The sequence below is a fragment of the Mastomys coucha genome, unplaced genomic scaffold (genome assembly GCF_008632895.1).
Source record: "Mastomys coucha isolate ucsf_1 unplaced genomic scaffold, UCSF_Mcou_1 pScaffold21, whole genome shotgun sequence".
NCBI classification, from domain to species: domain Eukaryota; kingdom Metazoa; phylum Chordata; class Mammalia; order Rodentia; family Muridae; genus Mastomys; species Mastomys coucha.
In genome coordinates this window covers 98,172,504-98,182,979 of record NW_022196904.1, presented here as the reverse complement: position 1 = coordinate 98,182,979, position 10,476 = coordinate 98,172,504, and the positions used below count along the sequence as shown (strand labels likewise).

The 10,476-nt window shown below is 42.7% G+C and overlaps 1 protein-coding gene and 1 long non-coding RNA gene across 10 annotated transcripts in view; one reads left to right on the top strand and one right to left on the bottom strand.

Annotated features, from left to right (window-relative positions):
• LOC116102773 overlaps positions 1 to 4,939 on the bottom strand; it is a 7,292-nt gene extending 2,353 nt beyond the window's left edge. Inside the window, exons 1-2 of one of the 2 annotated variants that reach the window (XR_004123276.1) lie at positions 4,384 to 4,939; positions 3,580 to 3,799 (exon numbers count right to left, since the gene is read on the bottom strand). This is a non-coding gene — a long non-coding RNA (uncharacterized LOC116102773). Of the gene's footprint in view, positions 1 to 3,579; positions 3,843 to 4,383 lie in introns of those variants that run through there. The other variant, XR_004123275.1, reaches the window with a different exon arrangement.
• Positions 4,686 to 10,476, top strand: part of Stk33 (serine/threonine kinase 33) — a 176,086-nt gene continuing 170,295 nt past the window's right edge. For 4 of the 8 annotated variants that reach the window (XM_031387809.1, XM_031387808.1, XM_031387804.1 and 1 more), the window contains exon 1: positions 4,686 to 4,854. The gene's annotated coding sequence lies outside the window, so the exon portion shown is untranslated. Of the gene's footprint in view, positions 4,855 to 4,940; positions 5,193 to 5,620; positions 5,682 to 10,476 lie in introns of those variants that run through there. The other 4 variants (XM_031387810.1, XM_031387807.1, XM_031387805.1 and 1 more) reach the window with 2 other exon arrangements.

Below are 10,476 nucleotides of genomic sequence, written 5' to 3'. Positions count from 1 at the left end.
GAGAGGGAGAGGGAGAGGGAGAGGGAGGAGAGGAGGGAGAGGGAGAGGGAGAGGAGGAAGAGAGAGAGGAGACAGAGAGACACAGAGAGACAGAGACAGAGATTTCTAAAACAACACAAATCAACCATTCCCTGACTTGAGATGTACCTCTCTGCCCCAGCCCAAGCTCTGGTTCCTTTATCAACAGGGTCAACAAAAGCTGGAAAAGCTGTGCTGCTTACTCCTGTGCTTGTTCTCTCGACACGCTTCAATTCTGACCTCTTTTTCTTACATGTCAGCAATTTGATACCCACGGTAGCTAACATTACCCTGGAGTGTTTACGTAAATGGCATGTCATGCTTGCTGCCAATGGTGACGTTAATAATTACAGGAACAGGAGGAGAGCATATTGTAGTGTTGAGGTGACCCCTGGAATAGAGTGAGATCCTCGGCAATGTCTAGAGTTTGTTGTGTTAATGGTTATGGTGTTGCAATTCTTTACTGAGGACCTGGGCTCTGGCCACCAACCATAACACTTAATGTGGCTGCTTTGAGCTACTCCCCTCCTGTAATCTGAAAAGTGTTTTTTGTCTGGCACAACACCACGGTTTCCTAAGAAGGTCCAGGATGTCTCTGTGTGGGTTTCACAGACTTCCAAGTGCATCACTTTCCCGTGTAGTTTCATTGGTTTTTCTCTATAAATGTTAGTGACATTTACACATTGGAAATTAATATTTGTCTATCAATCAATTTACATATTTACTTATCTATATTTTACCATATTCTATAAAAATACTCCCTTCCCCTTTTCCCTTCCTTCTGTTATAAAGAATGTTGAGGTCAGATTCTCAGTATCTTGCTACTTCTAGTAAGGGCAGAAATTGAGCCTGGCCTTGAACTCATGATCCTCCTGAGACTGCAAACCTATGCCACCAGGCCCACTGATTTATACATTACATTTTATCTGTTATTCAAAAAATATTTTAGCAAAGTGCTAAATACCCCCAGCATTGAACAAACAGAAAAATAGTTAAAAGGTCCTATATCACACACACACAAAAATACCATTAAGTTTTTCTATTCTTGAAGACAAATGCAGAGATGTTTAGATTATGCTATATTAAGATTTTTTTGAATGGGAATGGGAACTTATTTGAAAAGTATGTAATTCAAACTTTAACTTTTTCCTAATGAGGTTTTGATTTCTGTTGGGCTCTACCACTTTAGATGGTGTTTGTGTTGGCAGGCCATGAAACAGGGTAAGATGATAGAGTGGGGTGTGTGTATGGGAGAATCCTTTAGAGAGGAGGTTCAGGTGGGCTTTCTGAGAAGAGGGCGACTGAACAGTCTGAATTATGAGAAAGCAGCAGGCCTTGGGCAACTACGTGAGCAGAGCCTTAGAAGTAGACAAAACAGCAAGTGCAAAGTGTGTGAGGTAGTGTAAGATAATCATCAATACAGTAGACAATAAAAAATCAAAGTCAGAATGAGGAAAACATGGAAGAGAGCTGTAAGACATGTGAGCTGCTAAGTTTAACCAACTTTATTAAAGCTGAACTGCAAATCTGAACCCTATCTCCGGGAATCCATGATAAGAAGGGAAATGAAGTTAATCTCATGGTTTTCTCCCTTCATATGGATAAGGCATGACTATTTTTCCTAACAGAATTTAAAGTTTCTTGCATGGACCTTGCTATATGGGGCATAAAGTATTAGTTGGCAGGGGCTCTCTACCCACAGCTATTTCTTTATAGAAGTAGGGAATTATCCTGAATTTTGGGGCTGGCCTAGTCTAATCATATGGGTTGTTTATTTATTTTGTGGTCCTGGGACCAAACCCAGGGCCTTACACATGCTAGGCAAGTTCTCTATTGCTGAGTTACATCCTCAACACTCACACTGGTCCTGTAGAGCCTAGAACCTTCTCTAGATGGAATTAGAGGCCAACAAAATCTCAGAAGTGCTTCTGTTATTAAATACATACATAGTGAGTGGCACTGTAAAACATTTCTTTTAGCAGCTCATGAACCCCCACTCCCCCCCTCCCCCCTCCCAAAAAAAAAAAGAAGAAGAAGAAGAGGAGAAACCCTGGCTTAAATAAGCTGGAAAGATTTTACTATAGCGTTGCGATAATCATTCTTAAAACTGCTTTAAAGCCAGGCAGAGTGGTGCACGCCTTATATCCTAGCACTCAGCAGGCAAGTGGGTCTCTGTGAGTTTGAGGACAGCCTGGTCTACACAGTGAGTTCTAGGACACTTAGAGTTGTATAGTGAGCCCTGTCTTAAACAAAACAAAACAAAATCCCATCAACAACCACAAAACAAACCCTCCAACGAATACAGAGATGTCATGAATATTTTACTTATTGTCAGGGAAAGAGCTCCATTCTTATTTAAAATTTATTTTTATTATTGTGTCTGCACATGTGTGCATGTGTGCTTGTGCCATGGTGTATGTATGGAGATCAGAGGACAACATGCAGGTGTTGGCTTTCTCTTACCTGCATGGGTCCTAGGAGTGGAACAGGTTATCAGGCTTGGCCTCTTTATCTACTGAGTGTCTTTTTCTACTAAGCCGTGCTTGCTAGCCCTTAATAGCATTTCTTAATATAAGCAAATGGAGTAAGGTTGATGCTAAAGACTTGCAATAGGCAAAGTTGCAAGGGTGAAGACAAAGTGGTACATTCAGCTTTAAACATTTTGGAGGGTGGCCCCGAGACAGCTTAGTGGGTAAAGATTGCACATATGCAGGCCTGAACTTGTTTGAAGGGCAAATCCCACAAGGTGGCAGGAGAGACCTGAGCTCAAGAGTTGTCCTCTGATCTCTATATAACACTATGGCAGAGATGCATATGAATATGCATCTAAATAAATAAATAAATAAATGAGTATGCATCTAAATAAACAAACAAATAAATAAATAAATGAGTGTGCATTTAAATAAATAAATAAGTAAATAAGTAAATAAATAGATGTGTGTGTGTGTGTGTGTGTGTGTGTGTGTGTGTTTAGGCTTGAAGTCAGCTTTAGGTGTTGTTCCAAGGAACTGTCAACTTTGGTTTTTGACCTAGGGTCTCTCACTAGTGGCTCACTGTTCTGAAACTTACCAATTAGCCTATGCTAGCTGGCCAGCAAGCCTCAGGAAACCTCCTGTCTTTACCTCCTTAGTGCTGGGATTATTAGCATGTGTCTCCATGCCCAGTTTTCTTTAAAAAAAATTTTTTTTACTTGAGTTCTGGGAATCAACCTCAAGTACTCATGCTTGAAGTAAGTCTTTTACCAACTTAACTATCTTCCTAGACTACAAACACAGTGTGGTTTGATGGTCTAGACCCAACTCAGAATAAAATCTAGCCTACTGGTTCCCAACCAGTGCTAGAAACACACACACACACACACACACACACACACACACACACACACACACACCTACCCATCCCTTCGAAACTGGAATCTATTTAATCAGAATCTCTGAGTGTATAACTTGTGAATCTACACGTAAACACAAAATAAAGCAAAACAAAAGGAACTCCCTGTAGATGTCTCTGGTGTTGAGCAAGTTTGGGCATCACTGACAGACTGTGCAAGTGAGGACTCACCTGCATGCCTTTCCAACAACTCTTCCTACCAATGTTGTCCTTTAACTAGGCTTTGTCTGATGTTTGAAGTTGTTTTTGGAAGGGTCTGGAGTCTAAAAGGCTCCGTAGTGGTTTGTTAAAGGCAGATCCATGCACGTCACAGTTCAGTGAAGCAGATGGTAATGTTTCTCCTCAAACTCATGCTCAGACTTATGCTTGGATGGGCAATCGTGCCATCTTTCTTTAGAGGCAAGGGGGACATACAGAGTGCAAATTCTCACATCTCTTCCAGACTCTTGTTAGACAATAGTTCTGTAATTTTCCAGAACGTTACTTGGCCAAGATTCCAAAGTTCTATTAATATAGCACATGGTACAGAGTATTTGTGGTTGAAACATGGTTTCCAAAATGAAGTTACCAACTACTTGTGACCATTTTGAGCACCTTTTCCTCCTATGACAGCAACAGGATTAAGTAGTTGCCAAATGTACACCTGTAAGCAATAAAATTAATTGCTCTGTTGTACTGTTACTGGCTATCAATCACCTTAATTTTAGAAGACATCTGCCTTGAATAATTATGCTAGTCCAAGTAGAGTTGAATTTCTTCCCGACAGCTGCTGGAGAGCAGGACCTGCCCACAGAAGCCATTCCTAGTTCAGGTCAATAATAGAACATTAGCATACAGCTGGAGCCAGCTTTTCAGGTCTCCATTGCTTCAGACATACATTGGAAATGGTCCCACAGAGGCTTGGGACAAGTCTAGAGATAAGTTATTTGACTCGTCACGGGCCACTTCAGCCTTTCTGTGAAGATACATACCCACCTCTCAGCAGAGACGCTCTGACCCCGTTCACGTTGTATTAGCTTCCCCCCCAAACCCCCCGCCCCCGACGGGCGAGCCTGGCAGCACCAGCCGCCTGGGCCACGGCTGAGAATAAGTCGGAACATCCCGTCGCGATAGCGACCGTGCTGTTGAAAAGCGTTTTATTTGACACCGCGCCGCTTTGTGCTCGAGGCAGGCTTCCCTGCTTGGTTCCTGGGGTGCGGCCCGCGGAGGCCAGGCTCCGGGGCACGCGGGCGCCGTTGTGCGGCCCCCGCTCTCCTCATTTGCGCGCGGAAAGCCGGGGCTTCGCGTTTGCTGTCGCGCTTTGTCCCGGTGCAGACCCCGTCCACCTCCTGGGTCGGCATCCCGGGCCTTAGAAAAGTTCAGCTTCTTTAGGTGTGGCGTTCGGGGCAGGGGGACCACTCGCGTCAAGTGTGTGCCTCTGTCAGGGGCAGCCCGCCGGCCGGTGCGGTGAGTGGCCTCGCAGAGCTCAGTTGCCCTGCTCTGAGGGAAAAGTTGGGCGGGAGGGTTAGGCCGCCTTCGAGCCCCGTTGCTATGGCAACCGCAGGCAAACCGGCCTCAGGGCCTCCAGCTGCGGGTCGGCCAAGCGTCCTGCGCGCCGGAGGGTCCTGGGGATGACCACGGACCCTGTAGGAGTCTCTGGGGGCCTAAGCAGCTGGGACCTCATTTTCCCCTGGTCTGGTGTTTGGGGTGGTCCCTTGCTGCTTGGGTCCATCTACACCTCCTCACTCCCATCCCATGTTCGCTACAGGAAACATTTTTGAGAGTTTAATGTGATCTCACTAAGGGTAAGTGTGTGTGTGTGTGTGTGTGAAAAGTCCTTAGAAGCTGTGGGGTTGTAAGAGGTTGGTTTCTTTATAATTTCCTAAGAGCCTGACATCTAGTGGGACCTCGTTGTGTGGTAGCTTCTTAAGTCTCTTCCTTGCACAGAGTGAATGCTCAGAGGGTAGGGTGAAGTTAAGAGCAGTCCCCTGCTGATTCTGAGGAGAGGGAGTTTAAACCTGCTGTCTCTGTTTCCTAGACAGCACGTTAGTTAGAGTTTCTCACACAGTTGTGAGGTGAAATGAGCCTGTATGTGGTATTGCCCTGTGAATGACAAATAGAAAGTGGTTAATAGGGGATAACTACACATTCGGGGTGCAACTCACTCCTAACCACAACTGAGGAAACCCCCCACTTTTTTTTTTTTGGTCTGACCACCCACCTTCAACATCAGAGCAAGACCCAGCCAGCCTATGTAGGAGGAAGGACCTGCGAATGGAATGCAAAAACAACAGGTTTTGAACTTAAGCTTGCTCTCCTTGTTCTCCAGGTCATGTCTTCAAATTGTGAGCACCACACAGAGATACTACACGTTTAAAATTCTAGTCTGCGTAAGCCATCAGTACCCATTTCCCTTCCTCCTATGTCCGTATTGCTATAAATGTGTGTTCATTTTGTTTTCATACCAAATGTCAGTTCTAACTACTTTTGTTTCTTCTTCTATCACCCTAGACTGGGCTACTATGCACTTATTGTGTCTCTTGAAGTTACCTCCTAATTGGTCTGAAGTCAGCATTCCATTTTAAAGTATTCCCATCTATTTTTTTCCTGTTCTACAGCAGGAACAATATTTAAAATTTACAAATTGATTATTCTGGGCCAGAAAAATGGCCCCTTGGGTAAATAAATGTGCTTGCCACCAAGTCCGATGACATGAATTTGATTCCTAGGACCCACATGGTGGAAGGAGAGAACAGACTCCGTAAGCTGTACTCTGATCCCAATACATGCACACACACAGTAAACAAACAAACAAACAAACAAATAAATAACACACGGGGGCCCTGGATTCAGTCCTAGTACTATTAATTAATTAATTTAGACCAGGCCTGATGGCTAGCGTCTACTTGTTTTCTTCCTGATGTAGTCTCTCAAGTAGTTGGGATTACAAGCACACTCCATTGTGCTTGGGGATATATAGACTCTTCTTTAGTTTTCAATCATGACTTTTTGTCTCACTTCAGGACCTTTGCACATATTCCTGCCCCTGCCATTGTTCTTCTCTTTAATTAATTCTTGCTCACCTTTAATCTCCCAAGGCCAAATGTTTCCTCAAATTAATTACTATATTTGATTACTTTATTTGGAACAAAATTCCTCAACTTTGACTCTTCTGGCACGGTTATCTCTCTTCAGTAGCATTTGTGTGTCTGGCCCACGGGGTGGGGTGTGTGTGTGGCATTAATAACTAGCTGAATGCTTGAGTTATAACTGTTTTCCCATGGCATTCAGTAGTATATGAAAATATCGTGCTGTGCTTAAAAGCACGGACTACAGAAACAGACAGATGGTTTACATGTTCATTCTAGTTCTATCACAGTTCCATACCTGAAACCCGTGGGGCTGATGTTTCATTTTATTGAAGGGTGATATGGTGTATGTAGTGTACCACTTCTGGGATCCAGAATGTGATATATTTTACCTTTATGGTTCAAATAAGAATGGAACCCATAGGCTTATATCTTTGAATGCTTGGTTATCAGGGAGTGGTACAATTTGAGAGGGATTAGGAGGTGTGGCCTTGTTGGAGTAAAAGTGTGGCCTTGTGGGTGGGCTTTGGGGTTTCAAAAGCTCAAGCCAGGCCCAATATGTCTCTGAGCTACTTCTCCAGCACCATGTGCACCTTTGTGTCACCGCCCTTGCTCCCTGCCACACTCCCCACCATCATGGTAATGGACTAAACCTCTGAAACTGTAAGCCAGCCACAATTCAATGCTTTCCTTTCTGAGACTTGCAATGGTTATGGTGTCTCTTAATAGCAATAGAACACTGGCTAAGTGAACCCTGAATGTCATCAAGTACATTAACTTGTAAACTGAATCCACTCTTACTTGGGATAAAGATGATACATAGGTTGACATCAGTTTATGGCAAGGTTTAGCAACAAGTAACTTACCAAAAATTTATGAAGTGCATAGCATTTTGGATTTTTGAATTTCAATCTAGAATGTCAGAGTTTGTTTCAGTGTAACCTTAGTTCAGTCACCTTCTCAGTGCCTCAGATTTCTCACTGGGAAGTCAGACATGACAGTAGCATTGGTCTGCCTATAGTTCAATGTCATATTGCTTTGAGAAGTGAGTGAGTTACTCCATGTGAACTACTTGGAAAGAGTGAATGATGATTAATAATGTGTAGGGATCTGCTCTTATGCCATCTTCTTAGCTCCACAATCATACTGTGAATGAAGCTTTATTAGCTATTATGATTAGTGGATATTTATATGTCAACTACCAAACATAATGATGAATGTCTTCATAATTTAATCTCATTGTGTCTTTGTTGCTTAAGATCAGTTTCTCAAAAATGGAATTACAAAGGACAGGGATGCTGTAGTGTTCTTGAATTGCAGGGCTGCTCTGCTCTCCAAAAAGTCTTCAGCCCCACTATCAGCTATGTGATGCTCATGTTATCATTACTTACAAAAACAAAACAAAACAAACCTTTGCCCATTTCAGATAGAGTTCCTCCTTATTTTAACTCATATCTTTATTGTTTATTTGTTTAAGCATTAAAAATATTGTTATTAGATGTTAGCTCTTTCTTTTATTCAAATTGCCTATACAAGCTCTTTGAAGGATTTTCTAGACATAGTGATTGTACACATTTGTGTGGTACTGTGTGATACTTGAGTACATGCACATAGCATGTAATGATCAGATCAGGGCAACTGACATATTTGTCACTTCAGGCATGTATCACTTCAAACTAGTAGTTTTAAGTTCTTTGTCATTGAATAGAGCAATCTAATTGAGCTGGGAATATTGGAGTCATTCCTCTTCCCATCCAGCTTCACCCCCGGCCCACTTACTATATGGTCAGTTTTTCTTACCATTGTTTGTTTGGTTTCTTTACATTGTCTGTCCTCCTTGGCTTACGCAGGACCCTGTATCTTGGGCTTTGGCAGGAATTAATGTGTCACTGGGGCCCAGGGCAGGTTGTTACTTGCCTGCTGGCTACTGTACTAGCCGGTTTTGTGTCAACTTGACACAGCTATAGTCATCAGAGAGGAAGGAGCCTCACTTTGAGGAAATGCCTCTATGAGATCTAGCTGTAAGGCACTTTCTCAATTAGCAATCTGTAAGGGAGGGTCCAGCCCATTGTGGGTGGTGTCATCCCTGGGCGGTTGGTCCTGGGTTCTATAAGAAAGAGGTTAAGCAAGCCAGGGATGCAAGCCAGTAAGCAGCACCTCTCTATATTAGCCCCTGCCTCCAGAATCCTACCCTGTTTGAGTTCCTATCCTGACTTCCTTCAATGGTGAACAGCAATGTGGAAGTATAAGCTGTTTTTTAGTCATGGTGGTTTGCTGCAACAATAAAAACCCTAACTAAGACAGCTACTGAATAAGGTGGAAAGCAATGTCTCAGAGGTTAAGTCTTGGGTGAAATCTGAAATGTAGGCAATGCTGACCTTCAGTACAACAGGAGTGGAAGAGAGAAGGCATCAGATGAGAAGCAGAGGCCCAAGGTAGATGATGGGGCTGGGGATGTGCAAGGCTCAAGCTGGTAGAAGCTTCATCGTCTTTCCATAGGAACATTGCAAGTTCATCTGTGGAAGAAAAGTGGTGCTGTGGGCACTATGTGAGAACATTGGTACCTTAAGAATATTAAATAAACTGTTTGCTTTTCATACAAGGTTCTCTCCCCCCAACACACAATGGTTTTTTTGTTCTGGGGAATCTTGAGGAGTAAACTCAGGGCTTCATACTATATACTCAATATCCCTTAGCTCCTATGTGATTTTACACTTAGAACATCCTTATGCAGAGACTAATAAATAACCTTATTTTCTTTAAAATTTTTATTTTCTGACATTGGTAAATCAAGAGGTAATGGCAGTAGTTATTGCCAGAGAGATGAAGGAGGGCCTAGGGAGATGGTACAGAGGGTAACAACAGTTTCATGCAAGCATGAAGTCCCGGGTCCAGATACCAGTACCTACCTAAAAGTCTGGGTGTAGCCAATGGAGTATCTGTAACTTCACAGAGTTGGGGTATGTGTGCTAAGACAGGAGGATTATTGCTAACTGCTAGCCTAGCTCCAGGTTCAATGACTGACCCTGTCTCAAAGAAAAGATAGAGAGGGCACCTGACATCCTCCTCTGGCCTCTGTGAGTGTGCTAACAGGCACACATATATGGACTATGTGCACACACTCCACACCTACCCACCCCCCCAACACACACAGAGTTAACAGTATACTTGAACAGTATACTTCCAATATACTTTGTTTCATAAAAAAAATTCTTAAAAAAACTGATACTCCAAAGGCTGGTGCTCAGGTCATCTTCATGTTTGACTGAAGAGGGAAGGAAGGAGCTGGGCTGTATAGGGGAGGATGAAGAAGGCTTTCTGAAGTGGCTGCCAGATGCTGTAAACTGTAGAATTGTTTCTTATCTGTGAGACTCTGAGAAGTGGCTTCTGAAGGAGAAGATGTAATCCTGGAGATATTTTCTTTTTTCTTTTCTTTCTTTTTTAAAAGACAACATTTGCTTTCAATTTATTCATCAAACACTTCATAATCACCCACTGTATACAACTTTTCAATTTCGAACTAAGACAGCCAGTGTAATGACAATAACTTGTATGGCAGACTCAAATTAGGGAATTTGGATCTTTGTCTGAGTTGTAGTCCAGGTTTGTCAGCTGGAGAATGCCTTCTAAGTGCTTTGAATTTGATTTTCTTGAATACTTTACTAGCTTCATGGCATAACTGGGTTGTAACCTTATTTATTTCTAGTATTGAACAATCTGGAATACTTGACCTAACAACTTTTTTTTTTTTTTAAGTTTTATTGCATTATAATGAGAAAAGTTACATGATTTCAATTTATCTGAATTTGTTAACATTTAAAAACATATTTTACAAGAGCTCTTCCAGAGACCTTGGGCTCAAGCTCTGCAGCCAGTCCCACAACACCCAGAGGAAGCTCCACTCCCAGGTGCTCTGACACCCCCTGGATCAGAGCAAGTCCTGGACACACCATTACACCGGAAATGCAAGATTCAGATATAAAATCACTTCTCATGATGA